The sequence below is a fragment of the Cetorhinus maximus genome, chromosome 5 (assembly GCF_964194155.1).
Source record: "Cetorhinus maximus chromosome 5, sCetMax3.hap1.1, whole genome shotgun sequence".
Taxonomy (NCBI): Eukaryota; Metazoa; Chordata; class Chondrichthyes; order Lamniformes; family Cetorhinidae; genus Cetorhinus; species Cetorhinus maximus.
Window position 1 is genome coordinate 106937313 of NC_135883.1, and position 15093 is coordinate 106952405.

Here is a 15093-nt window from a genome sequence, read left to right on the forward strand (position 1 = left end):
GGCTGAGCCTCCTTTGTCAGCTGTTGACCAGTTAAAACATATTTCCTTAATGTGTAAATGAGATAGATCTTTGACAATTTAAAAAAAAGAAAGCAACCAAGTGAAAGGTTGAGTAGTCACAATATAGTTCACTAATGCCTTTGTGAAATAACTAGAAAAAATGAAATTGCTTCATCTATTTGAAACTTTCGTGTTCATCCTTCGAGATGAAGGTGACCACTTTCAGCATCTGGGGTATACGGTACGGCTCCGGTAGGTACGTAGGTGATTGCTAATTGGCCGATCTGTGCCCAGAAAGTTTTGCTGCAAATAGGACTGGATGCTGCAGATGATTGAGTTTTGGACTAGTTAGTGGGTCAGGATTTCCTCTCCCTTAATTTTCTCTCCATCTCCTTGTTTTCAAAGGAAGCTGCACCATTTTTTATTTGGCAGAGCCAGATGCAGCAATCTTGGGCGAACTTCTCCCAGGATTTGTCGTTGATATCCAAGCAGGAATATTCCAAACCCAGCCAATTACCGCCCCATTAGTCTACTCTCGATCATTAGCAAAGTGATGGAAGGTGTCGTTGACAGCGCTATTAAGCGGCACTTACTCAGCAATAACCTGCTCACTGATGCTCAGTTTGGGTTCCGTCAGGGCCACTCAGCTCCTGACATTACAGCCTTGGTCCAAACATGGACAGAAGAGCTGCACTCAAGACGTGAGCCAGGATTTCCCGGCTGGCGGGTCGGGACAATTTGGAGAGCAGCCATGACTTTTGTTAAGTCTCCAAATTTCCCTGTCCCACCCACGATGATGCCTGCTGCTGGTGGGACCGGAAAATCCTGGCCATGAGCTGCGAGCAACTGCCTTTGACCTCAAGGAAGCATTTGACAGAGTGTGGCATCAAGGAGCCCGAACAAAACTGGAGCCAATGTAAATCGGGGAAAACTCTCCTCTGGAGTCATACCTAGCATAAAGGAAGATGGATGTGATTGTTGAAGGTCAGTCATCTTAGTTCCAGGGCATCACTGCAGGAGTTCCTCAGGGTAGTGTCCTAGGCCCAAACATTTTCAGCTGTTTCATCAGTGACCTTCCTTCCATTATAAGGTCAGAGGTGTGGATGCTCATTGATGATTACACAATGTTCAGCACCATTCTCAACTCCTCAGATACTGAAGCCGTTTGTGTCCATATCCAGCAAGACCTGGACAAAATTCAGGCTTGGGCTGGTAAGTGGCAAGTAACATTCGCATCACAAAAATACCAGGCAATGGCCATCTCCAACAGGTGAGAATCTAACCATCTCTCCTTGACATTCAATGCCATTACTGTTGCTGAATCCCCCCACATCCTGGGGGGTTCCCATTGACTAGAAACTAAACTGGGCCTGCCATATAAATACTGTGGCTACAAGAGCAGGTCAGAGGGTAGAGATTCTGCAGACAATAATTCACCTCCTGACTCCCCAAAGCCTGACAACCACCTACAAGGCACATGTCAGGAGTTTGCTGGATTACCCTCCACTTGCCTGGATAAGTGAAATTCCAACAACACTCAAGAGGCCTGCTTGATCGGCACCCCATTAACCACCTTAAACATTTACCTGCTCCACGACCGATGCATAGTGGCAGTAGTGTGTACCATTTACAAGATACGCTGCAGCAACTCACCAAGATTCCTGAGACAGCATCTTCCAAACCTACGACCTCTACCAACTAGAAGGCCAAGGGCAGCAGATGCATAGGAACACTGCCACTTGCAAGTTCCCCTCCAAGTCATACACCATCCTGACTCAGACATATATCACTATCACTGGATCAAAATCCTGGAACCTAACTGCATTGTATGTATGTGTACCTACACCAGATGGGCTGCAGCAGTTCAAGAAGGTGGTAAGCCGCCACCTTCTCAAGGGCAATTAAGGCTGTGCAACAAATGCTGGCTTAGCCAACAATGCCCACAACCTGTGAAAGCATTAAAAAAACTCCTAAGTGAAACCTTCAGAGTGTCCTTATAGCACTTCCTTTGACTGACATGAGAGTGCACCTCAGACTCAATCTTTCCATAAAAGATTTGCTTTAGTAAGCAAGTGTCAGGCATTCTGGCTACATGATCAGCCCAACCCAGTTGTGACTGTCTCAATATGGTATGGATGCTTGGTATGACAGCTCGGCTGAGCACTTCAGTGTCTGATATTTTGTCCTGCCATTTGACCTGCCGAAGTTTCCAAAGGCAGCTCAAGTGAAAGTGGCTGAGTTTCATGGCAAGATGCTGGTACACAGTCCAAGATTCACATGATTAGAGCTGACTGGGCAGGACTAATACCACCCAGATTTTTAATTTGGTAAGCAGATATATTCCTCTTTGTTCTCAGACTGATGTTTAAAGTCTGCCAAAGGCTACACTTGCTTTGGCAATTCTTCCATGTGTCTCGTCATCAACATAGACAGCTTGAGAGAGTGCAACATTATATAAAGACTAGTGGCAGAATGGATTTATGTAATGTAAATAATATTGATACATAACTTATTTTTCGAATGCAATTGCAGGTTATAGATATTGAACTTTATCATTGGCAATTGTGTCATGCAGCAAACAATGAAAATATATCTCAAACTCAAAATTTGTCAACCAGGGGTAAAAGAATTCCTATTACGTAATATGACTAAAGCTTGGCGTTCAAAAATTATATTCTATCATTATACTGTTGGAGCATTATTTTTCTTGTCAACAACCTTCTCTGAATAACTATCTTAAGCCTCGCATACAAATGACCAGTTAAAATAGTCAAGCCTCATTAGGAAGCAAGCAGGTGGAAAGTTGGAGAACATGTGTGGTGGGCGTTGGAGGGGTTGGGGGGTGGGGGGAGGTGGGGTGGGTTATGGGTGAGATGAGACAAAATTTTCAGAGGGAAGGCTAACTTATTTTTAAAGTTTGATATGGTTCATGGGCATCAAAGTGGTGAAAGAGAGAAAATGGAGGGAGGGAAATAGTGAAAGGAGGAGCTTGTGCATTCACCTCTGGTTCAGAAGGTTGTAGGTTCAAGTCCTAGTCCAGAGACTTGAGCACAAAATCTAGGCTAACACTCCAGTGTAGTACTGAGGGAATGCTGCACTGTCAGAAGTACCATCTTTCAGATGAAAGCAAGGCTTTGCCTGCTTACTCGGGTTGATGTAAAAGATCATATGGCACTATTTCAAAGAAGAACAAAGAGCTCCCCATCCCCACCTACTATTCTGGGCAATAGTTATCCCTCAGCCAGCATCTCCAAGAGCAGATTACCTGGTCATCACTGTATTGCTGTTTGTGGAATCTTGCTCTGCACAATTTTTCTGACTCGTTACCGTACATTGCAACACTTCTGAAGTACGTTTGTGGTTATAAACTGTTTTGAAACATCCTGAAGTTGTTAAAGGTGCTATATAAAAACAAGCCCTCTCTTTATTCCAGGTACAGCCTGTTCTGAAAACCATATGCTGCCAAGTTAGCCACTGCAGCTGTTACACACAAGAGATTCTGTACCACTTTAACAAGAAATTTTGAGTATATTTTTAAATTCTATTTCAAGTTTTATAGTCAAATGGAACAAACTTCTTGTAGTAGATACAATTGGGAATATGATGACACAGTTGCTTCACATTTCAGGCTGTTGAATAGTCCTCCAGGAGCAATCTTTGTAAAGTAGCTAACCCTTTATGTAACTCCTTATGAGGTGACAGTGTCTTTTTAAAGTGCTTTGTGTTAGCAACAAAACCAAGCACTTCAATTATCCATTTGTTCAGAATCTTTCTCAATCAAATGCAGAGGTAATTTTAATGATCTAATACAATCACAGCTCAACCTATGACATAACTGAAAGTGGTATACATTGCCTTTTATTTGTTAAATGAGAAGCAAACATCAGATTTCACAAGAGCAGCAGTTTTTTTTCAACTCCAGTGTGAGGATGAGCATGTTATATGGAAGATATGTTCTTCAAAATTATCCATGTCCTTGGAGGTGCTGTTGGAGGCCCACTATTTTACAAATTTCTACATCACTCCACAACAGCTAAGAAATCATCACTTCCAAAATATTTAAGATATCCCGGTGTTTTCAAGGTCACTGTTTTATTAATAATTTGCTGTTTTATTTCTATAGATAGCAGAGGCAGAGAAAATTATGATTAAAAGTCTATCTGAAAGCTACTGGTGACGCTCCAATATTGGGCGTGGCTGACAAGCAACTGTCAACATTTTTGGCGAATACCTAAACTCCTTGGCCTAGTGCCAACTCACCCAAAGTTGGCTAAACAAGCATGAAAGATTGAGGAATTTTAAGTGCAGGTTAAGCCTAGTATAAACTGAGTTTCCGCAGTCTTCAGCATGGTAAAAATATATGGTGCTGGAAGCTGACACTGGCCAAAAAACTGGCCACGCCCACAGACCAAAATGATCACATGGCAAGCGTTCACTGGTTTCAGTTGTTCGAGGAGGCCCTTCAAGTTAAACTGTTAATTTTTTAGGCACACAGGCACTGGTGGGCGCATTTTAAAAGTTTTTTTTTCAGTATTTAAACAGGTTTTAATTTACTAAGGGTGGAATTGTCCCAGATTTGCACTAATTGTGGTAGTGGGTGAGGAAAAAGATATTTTACCTGCCAGCCGCAATGGTGGGTTTTCACTCCCAATTGTCCCGTTCCCAGCCCCATTAATAATGCATTCCTGGGAATCCCGCCAGATGTCTGGTGGGGCGGCCTCTGATTCGGCCACCCTGCCGTCACCTCAGACCTTCAGTAATCTGGGTGCCATATTTAAAGCGTGCCCCTGCAAAGGGCTAGCACTCTCTAAGGGATTGGAAGCTGCTGCAAAGTCATGGCTTTCAAAGGGAGGAAACATGCTGCACCTAAATTTAGCGATGCCTCCTTCGAACATCTACTGGGCGCAGTGGAGGCCTGCCGTGAAGTCCTCTACCCCCACTCTGGGCAAAGACTGGCAAGCAAGGTCACCAATCCAACATGGGAGGCAGTGGCAGCAGTGGGCAGCGCCAACACCCTGCAAAAGAGGACAGCCACCCAGTGCAGAAAGAGGGTGAATGAACTCATCTGTTCCTCCAGGGTAATTCACTCTTCTCATCACTCTCAACTCACACACTCACAAGCCCATCACACATCCACAGGGCCCTCACTCGCTGCTACTTCAAGGGACATCGCCATTCACTCGCTCACACATGCCTTCATCTGACCTGCAGATCATGTCCATGGGTACCACTCAACTCCCACATATGCCAGGCATCCTTCTCATCTGCCCTGGCAGCATCCTGCTTACACTCTCTCTCCATCTCTATTCATGCAGGCCAAGCTGGCATATAAGAAAAGGGAGAGGTTGCAGACTGGTGGAGAAATGCCCAACATCAAGGTCCTCACAGGCTTTGAAAACAGAGCCATCCAGCTGGCCGGTGAGGACCTGGACTGTTCCTGTGCTGACGGTGAGGTTGGCAGTGTTCTACCTAGTGAGGATCCAGCAGTGCAACATTCATCAGACAACCATGCTGTGAGTGAGTTCCTCTGTTCTGCAGTCCCCGCTATGCACTAATTGTTTCTCCTTGCTTTCACAGGCATATCTGGGAAGCAGCGGAGGAGGTCCATGAGCCAGATCCTCGACTCAAGTCCCAAAGACACCTTGGAAGAAGCATCTAATGACACCCTCATTGAAGACCCATCACAGCGTGCACCCACACCCTCCACCAGACAGAGACACACAGACCTCGGTGGGACCTAGTTCTAGAGTAGCCTTGGAGTCACAATCTGATAAGCACATCTCACTGTCTGATTCACAACAGGCGGAGGCAGGGACTGCCCAGGTTTCCAGCATTTGGAGGACTGCTGGAGGCCAGAAATCTGCTAAGTCTGAATCAGATGAGGAACCTGTGGACTCAGTCATACCTCAGTTGCTGAAGCTGCAAAGACAAGCTCGGGAACATCAGGAAGGGATGTCTGCTGCACTCCTCAGATTGCAAGGCATAATGGAGGAGTCTGTCTGTCTTCATTCTGAGGTGATAGCGCCGGCATGCCAATGCACTGAGGTCAACACTGGTAGGATGGCGGCCGCCATGGAGACCTTGGTCCAGGATATTGGTCTTGCACAGTTGCGCGGGCTGAACTTCATCGCCGTACTTGGCCTCCAACTGTGTCAACACGAGACGGGTGCAGGACAGCTCAATCTCACTCCAGCTACCCCTTCTCCTCAAGGAGTCAGTCAGGGGCCCTTGAGCACCCATAGGGAGGAGGATCAGCAGGTGCACACACTGGGGCCTTCCACCTAGGTGACTCCGGGGCTGTCTGGCTCATCCGAATCCCCTCTTCCTGTGACCCCAATAGCTCCAGCTCCACAGGCCGAGGAGGATGCCACAGCCACACAGAAGGACCCTGAAAGCAGGCCAGGGCCCTCCAGGGCTTGGCCCTCCAGAGGATTCCTGTCAAGGTCATCACAGACAGGTCATAGCAGTCAGCAGGCTGCCTCTACTCCACTGTGGATGTCGGGGGAGCACCAAGACGTAGCGGCAGGGTTAGGAAGGTTAAGAAGATGTAATTGCACAGCCTGGGCATGGTTGTTAATCATTTGTACATAATGTTCACTATTGCAAATAAACACCCAAGAATGTCTCCCTGCCAATGGCCTCTTGTTATGATGAACATGTTCACATCACTCAGGTGTGAAACCTTGGTTCCTGCACAAGATAAAGGCAGGTGTCTCAGTCCAGGGCCTATTCTCTGTGCAGAGTGTAACATGCAGACCAAAGTGATGGTCCAGACTCACACTCCCTGGATACATTACTGATGCCTACACCTCAACGGTGCTTGTCATTGCTGCCAGAAGGTCGTGGGGAGTGTCACAGAGTTCCGTCATTCTCTCTGTGTGCCCTCAGCACCTTTAAGGTGAGGCTGGCCCCCATCTCTTCAGCATCTGTGACTGGTGATGGTGTGCTCCTGAAGGGGTCAGGTGTTGAAGGCAGACAAAGTATCAGGTACTTATAAAGTTTCATGGCTGTGTCTCCATGATATGACCCTGATCACAGAGCGCAAGCGAACTGCCTTCGGCCAGACAAGGGTCAGACATTCTCAGAGGCTATGTGAAGATCTGTGGAGTGTCCTCACTGCATGTCGTCATCATCCTCCTGGAATCTAGTGACTATTAGGGCCTCCGCTGCATCTCCATGACATGACCCTGATCACAGAGCGCAAGCAAGCTGTCCTCAACCAAACAGGAGTCAGGCATTCACAGAGGCAATGTGAAGATCTATGGACTGCCCTCAATAAATATCATCATCATCCTCCACGAATCTTGTGGGTGTGAGAGCCTCCTGAGCATGCCTGCCTCGTCTGGCCAGTGTGATGACGTCATCGCCACATCCTCACCTTTGGGGACCTCATCACTGTCACCCCCTTTGACATCTTCCTCATCGGAGGAGACGGCAAGTCTTTCATCTCTTCTTCAGCAAGGCTTCACCCGTTGCAGCACGAGGTTGTGGAGTGCGTAGCAAGTGACGATGATGTGCGACGCCCTCGCTGGATTGTATTGCAGTTCCCCACCGGACCTTTCGAGGCACCAAAACCTCATTTGCAAAATGTCTATCATTTGCTCCACCAAAGTCCAGGTCGCAGCTTGAGCCTCGTTATACGGTGGCTCTGCTGCAGTTTGAGGCCACCACATGGGCGTCATCAGACATGTCCTCTGTGAGTAGCCCTTGTCCCCGAGGAGCCAACTCTGCAGCCTCTTTGGATCCTGGAAGATGTCAGTGATCTGAGACCTGCTAAGGATGTAGGAGTCGTGGACGGTCCCTGGGAACTGTGCGCAGACCTGTAGGATGCGTTCATGGTGGTCACACTCCAGCTGACCATTCAGCGAGTGGAAGCCCTTGCCATTGATGTAGTTTGCTGCTTGTTGCCATGGAGATCTAAACGCCACATGAGTGCAGTCGATGGCACCTGCACCTGTGAAAAACTTGGTGTCTGCACAAATCCCAGCGTTCTTGCTTCCTGGCTTTCCTGATCCTGGGCAAAATGCACAAAGTCCTGTACCTTCGTGCAGATGGCATCCATGACCTCCTGGATGCGTGTGTGTGTGGAGGCTTTTGAGATCCTGCACATGTCACCTGTGGAACCCTGGAAGGAGCCACTGGTGTAAAAAGTGAGCATTGCGGTCACTTTCATGGTCACTGGCAGTGGATGCCCTCCATGTCCCCGTGGCACCAAATCCTGCAGCAGGTGGCAGGTGTGCCCGACTATTCCCTAGACATATGCATGGTTTGGCAACACTGGTTCTCAATCATCTGCGCCATGTATAGACCCTGTGTCTAGAGGAGCACAGAAGTGATGGCTCTCTGTGGATCTTAAGCTGTGTGCGCAGCAGGCCCTGCTGCCCCTTCCTCCTGAGGGAGGTGCTCCTCCCTTTGCTGAGCCAGGCGCCCCCGCCGCTCTCTTCTTCTGCTTTTCTGCTCCCTGCAGCCATGAGGCATACCGCTAGATCACCAGACTTCATGATCGTAATGTTCTCCTCCTACAGGATCAAAGAGAGAGATGCATGGGTTAGCACATGTGTCCTAAGAACCTTTCTTGGTTAAGTCTGAAGGCCCCTTCACTCATGCAGGAGAGTGCTGGCCGCCACATGGATGGTCACTGGGTAGTGTGCTCATTGGCTGTCTCAAACCCCACCCGCCTCCACCCCACTTCACCTGACTGATTGACGGCAGCTTCAGCCATTGGACTGGTGAGTGGTGGGTGGGGGGGGAGGGGTTGGGAGTGGGGGGCAAATAGGCGATTGGCAACTTGGATGGAGGATCAGAAGGGCCAAGGATGATTTGGGGGTGAGGTGTGTTGGGCCAAGGGCAAGAGGCCATCATTGATAAAAGGTGAATAGGTGGGGTTGGGCCATGATGAGGAGCAAGAGGGCTTCGAGGATGAAGAGCGGGTGGGTTCTGGGTGTGGAGGTGTGCGACAGAAAGGTCCTGGCATCATGGGTGTCAAGGAGGCAGCTGGGGAGTGTAGGAGTCAGCAAATGGTGGGTTCTGAAGCGTCCTGGGTGTTGACGTGAGGAAACTGTCTGTCATGGGGAAGGTCCACAGTTACAGGGCGGAGGTCGATGCAGTACAAGGGCAGGTCCACACAGAGGTAGGAATAATGGAAGGTCTCAGTTGATGAGTCAAGGCCTTTTAAGGTCACATCAAAGATGATGGGGAGAGGGTCTAAGATCAGAGGAGGAATGTCTTCAGTATGGGGTTGTGGGCTCAAGGGTGATGATGGCATGTGCACTTTTGCCCACTTGAGTGGGCAAAAACTTGGCAAACGGAATATGATGTGGGAACATGTAAGGTTGTGCAATTTGGCAGGAGGAATAGAGGATGTGAATATTATTTAATTGGTGAAAGACTGCAGAAAGCTGCGGCATAGAGGGATTTGGGGGTCCTCGTGCATGAATCACAAAAAGCTAGCATACACTTTTAGCAGGTAATAGGGAAGGCAAATAGAAGGTTTCAAAGGGAATGAAGTAAAAAAATAATGAAGTGTTGCTAAAACTATACAAGGCGCTAGTTAGACCACACCTAGAATACTGTGAACAGTTTTGGTCCCCTCATCTAAGGAAAGATATATTGGCATTGGAGGCAATCCAGAGAATGTTCACTAGGTTGATCCCAGGGATGGAGGGATTTTCTTATAAGGAGAGGTTGAGTAGGGCCTGTACTCATTGGAGTTTAGAAGAATGAGAGGCAACCTTATTGAAACATACAACATTCTTAGAGGTGGATGTAGAGAGGTTGTTTCCCCTTCTGGGAGAGTCTAGGAACAGATGACACAATCTCAGAGTAAGGGGGCACCCATTTAAAACAGAGATGAGAAGGAATTTCTTCTTTCAGAGGGTAGTCAATCTGTGGAATTCTTTACCGCAGAGGGCTATAGATGCTGGGTCGTTAAGTATATTCAAGGCTGAGATAGACAGATTTTTAATCAGTAAGGGAGTAAAGGGTTATGGGGAAAAGGCAGGAAAGTGGAGTTGAGGATTATCAGATCAGCCATGATCTCACTGAATGGTGGAGAAGACTCAATGGGCCGAAAGGCCTACTTCTGCTCCTACGTCTTTTTTTAAATTCATTCATAGGGTGTGGGTGTTGCTGGCCAGGCTGGCATTTATTACCCATCCCTAGTTGCCCCTTAGTTCAGAGGGTACTTAAGAGTCAACCACATTGCTGTGGGCCTGGAGTCACATGTAGGCCAGATCAGGTAAGGATAGCAGATTTCCTTCCATAAAGGCATTAGTGAACCAGATGGGTTTTTACAACAATCGATGATAGTTTCATTGTCATCATTAGACTTTTAATTCCAGATTTTTATTGAATTCAAATTCCACCATCTGCCTTGGCTGGATTCAAACCCGGGTCCTGGGTCTCTGGATTACTAGTCCAGCGACAATACTGCTACACCATCACCTCCCCAGAGGCCTTATGGTCACTCTCACTGTCACAGGCCAAGGGTGATGGTGGGAGGTTCGGAGTTGTCAGAGGGAAGGTACACTGTGATGCTCAGAGGGTCAATGATGGTGGACCCAAACTCGAAGGTGACAGAGGGAAGGTGGACAGTGACGGGTTCCGGGTGAAGGGTGATTCTGTTTCTGTTGTTGGCCATTTTCCCAAACTTATGGTCAGCTGGCAAGAGGGCAGGTCCAATTGGGAGGAGGACATGGGGGGTGGGGGGTGGGGGGGTCGGAGTGAGAGGAGTTTTAGGTGTGGCTCATGGGAGGATTTGAAAATCTCATTGCTCAGCAGCTGTATGGATGAACATGAACACAGAGGTGCTCATTTCATTTCCTGCTTTCTTCACACAGTTAACTTGGTTGATTTGCTATGGGTCTAATACACCCAATATTCTTGCAACCTGGAAGCAGCACAACGTGGCCATACAAGGCAGAGAACCATGACAGCAGGATGAGAGTGAGGAGCAGCACTCCCCCTGGAAACATAGAAAATAGGAACTGGAGTAGTTGGTGTTTTTCTTTCATAGACTTTATGAGAGCACAAAGGTGGCATGGGTGTTTTAAAAAAGTTCAATTTGTCACATGCAAATATTGCATATTACACTGATTTCACTTAATTCATGTTTGCACCATCATTATTTTTTGAGACTAGCTTATTTAGAAAGCTGAATGTACTGGCATGCCTCATGGTCATGTATTGATGGTTACAGGGGAGTCAGGGGCATTTCCTTTATTGTGAAGGAAACAATATTGTGTGTTCCTGTTCAGTCTTTAATAAATGTTCCTGTTCATGCCCAAATTTGTACTCACTCACCATGGTACATGGTTGAACTTGCAGGCCCAGCTGGTCCTCCCTTGCATGCATTGTCAAGGAGATTGTCCACGATTACTCTCAATTGAACTCAAAGCCCTGCAACAATGGTTCAGGATCTGAATTCTTTATCATGGTAGGCTGACTGACATATGTCCAAGTACGAAGCAAATGTTCTCAGAACAGTATTCACTGGCAAGTATGTGTGACAAAGGTCCACTGCCCTTGCTCTTCTAGGTGGCAGAGGACATAGATTCAGAGGTAGGTCCAAGAGGAACACTGGCATTGGAAGGCATTCCAAGCAGGCAATGAAGTTCTGGTGATGGGATCATGGTTATGAAGGTCCCTCACTCCAGGGCGAATCAGGTGTATGTTAGGCTGTCCCTGATATCCCTGGCACATTGCTCCATGGCCATGGTATCCAGTAAAGGCTTGTGCACATTCAAGGCCTCCTCCTCAGATTCATCCAGTTTATCCTCATCTGAGTGTTTGGGCCCCAGCTTTTAACAATATATATCAATGATTTGGATGAGGGAACCAAATGTAATTTTTCTAAGTTTGCTGACAACACAAAACTTGGTGGAAATGTGAGCAGTGAGGAGAGGGTTAAGAAACTTCAAGGCGATTTAAATAGGTTGAATGGGTGGGCAAATGCATGATAGATGTAGTATAATGTGGATAAGTGTGAAGTTATTCACTTTGGTAGGAAAAATAGAATGGCAGAGTATTATTTAAATGGTGAGAGATTGGGAAATGTTGATGTACAAAGGGACCTGGGTGCCCTTGTACGCCAATCACTGAAAGCAAGCATGCAGGTGCAGCAAGCAGTTAAGAAGACAAATGGTATGTTGGCCTTCATTGCGAGAGGATTTGAGTACAGGAGCAAGGATGTCTTGCTGCAGGCAATAGTGAGACCACACCTGGAGTATTATGAGCAGTTTTGGTCTCCTTTCCTAAGAAAGGATATGCTTGCCAGAGAGAGACAGTGCAGCAAAGGTTCATCAAGCTGATTCCTGGGATGGTAGGGTTGCTGTGTGAGGAGAGATTGGGTTGACTAGGCCTGTATTCACTGTAGTTTAGAAGAATGGGAGGGGGTCTCATTGAAACGTATAAAATTCTGAGATGGCTGGTCAGACTGGATGCAGCGATGACATTTCCTCTGGCTGCGGTGTCTAGAACAGAATCAGAATCACAGAATCACAGAATCACAGTGCAGAAGAGGCCCTTCGGCACATCGAGTCTGCACTGACACGTGAGAAACACCTGACCTACCTACCTAATCCCATTTAACAGCACTTGGCCCATAGCCTTGAATGTTATGACGTGCCAAGTGCTCATCCAGGTACTTATTAAAGGATGTGAGGCAACCCACCTCCACCACCCTCCCAGGCAGTGCATTCCAGACCGTCACCACCCTCTGGATAAAAAAGTTTTTACTCACATCCCCTCTAAACCTCCTGCCCCTCACCTTGAACTTATGCCCCCTTGTGACTGACTCTTCAACAAAGGGGAACAGCTGCTTCCTATCCACCCTGTCCATGCCCCTCTTAATCTTGTACACCTCAATCAGGTCGCCCCTCAGTCTTCTCTGCTCCAACGAAAACAACCCAAGTCTATCCAATCTCTCTTCATAACTTAAATGTTTCATCCCAGGCAACATCCTGGTGAATCTCCTCTGCACCCCCTCCAGTGCAATCACATCCTTCCTATAATGTGGTGACCAGAACTGCACACAGTACTCCAGCTGTGGCCTCACCAAGGTTCTATACAACTTCAACATGACCTCCTTACTTTTGTAATCTATGCCTCGATTGATAAAGGCAAGTGTCCCATATGCCTTTTTCACCACCCCACTAACATGCCCCTCTGCCTTCAGAGATCTATGGACACACACGCCAAGGTCCCTTTGTTCCTCAGAACTTCCTAGTGCCATGCCGTTCATTGAATACTTCCTTGTCAAATTACTCATTCCAAAGTATATCACCTCACACATTTCAGGGTTAAATTCCATCTGCCACTTATCTGCCCATTTGACCATCCCGTCTATATCTTCCTGTAGCCCAAGACACTCAACCTCACTGTTAACCACCCAGCCAATCTTTGTGTCATCTGCAAACTTACTAATCCTACCCCCCACATAGTCATCTATGTTGTTTATATAAACGACAAATAATAGGGAACCGAGCACAGATCCCTGTGGTACGCCACTGGACACTGGCTTCCAGTCACCAAAACATCCTTCTGCCATCACCCTCTGCCTCCTACAACTAAGCCAATTTTGAATCCACCTTATCAAATTACCCTGTATCCCATGTGCATTTGCCTTCTTTATAAGTCCCCCATGTGGGACCTTGTTAAAGTCTTTGCTGAAATCCATATAAACTACATCAACTGCACTACCCTCATCTACACACCTGGTCATCTCCTCAAAAAATTCAATCAAATTTGTTAGACATAACCTCCCACTGACAAAGCCATGCTGACTATCCCTGATCAAACCTTGCCTCTTCAAGTGGAGATAGACACTCTTCTTCAGAAATTTCTCCAATAGTTTCCCTGCCACTGATGTGAGACTCACTGGCCTGTAGTTCCCTGGCTTATCTCTACAACCCTTCTTAAATAGCGGAACCACATTAGCTGTTCTCCAGTCCTCTGGCACCTCCCCCGTGGCCAGAGAGGAATTAAAAATTTGGGTCAGAGTCCCTGCGATCTCCTCCCTTGCCTCCCTCAGCAGTCTGGGACACAAATCATCTGGACCTGGAGAATTGTCCACTTTTAAACCTGCCAACACTTTCAATCCCTTGTCACTCCCTATATCAATTTGCTTAAGAACCTCACAGTCTCTCTCCCTGAGTTCGATACCTTCATCCTCATTCTCTTGGGTGAAGACGGACGTGTAGTATTCATTCAACACTCTAGCGATGTCCTCTGGCTCCACCCATAGATTGCCCCCTTGGTCCCTTATGGGCCCTACTCCTTCCCTGGTTATCCTCTTCCCATTGATATACTTATAGAATATTTTGGGATTTTCCCTACTTTTACCAGCCAGAGCATTCTCATATACCCTCTTTGCTCTCCTAATTGCTTTCTTAAGCTCTACCCTGCACTGTCTGTACTCCACTAATGCCTCTGCTGATTTGCTTCCCTTGTACCTGCTAAAAGCTTCTCTTTTCCTTCTCATTGTTACCTGAATATCTCTGGTCATCCATGGTTCTCTGGGCTTGTTACTCCTTCCTATCACCCTAGAGGGAACATGTTGAGCCTGTACCCTCCCCATTTCCTTTTTGAACACCCCCCCACTGTTCCTCTGTAGATTTCCCCACAAGTAACTGTTCCCACTCTACCTTGGCCAGATCCTGCCTTATTTTACTAAAATCCACTCTCCCCCAATCCAAAACATTTTTTTGCAACTTGTCGATTTCTTTGTCCATAACAAACTTAAACTGTACCATGTTGTGATCGCTATCACTAAAATGCTCCCCCACCACCACCTCAGCCACCTGTCCGGCTTCATTCCCCAGAATTAGGTCCAGCAATGCACCGTCCCTTGTTGGACCCTCTACATATTGACCTAAAAAATTCTCCTGTACACATTTCAAGAAATCCACTCCATCCAAGCCCTTAACACTATGTCTATCCCAGTTAATGTTGGGAAAGTTGAAATCACCTAATATAATTACCCTATTGTTATTGTTTTTACACATCTCCAAAAATTGTGCACATATTTGCTTCTCAATTTCTCGCTAACTATCTGGGGGGGGGTCTATAATAAACACCTAATAAGGTGGTTGCCCC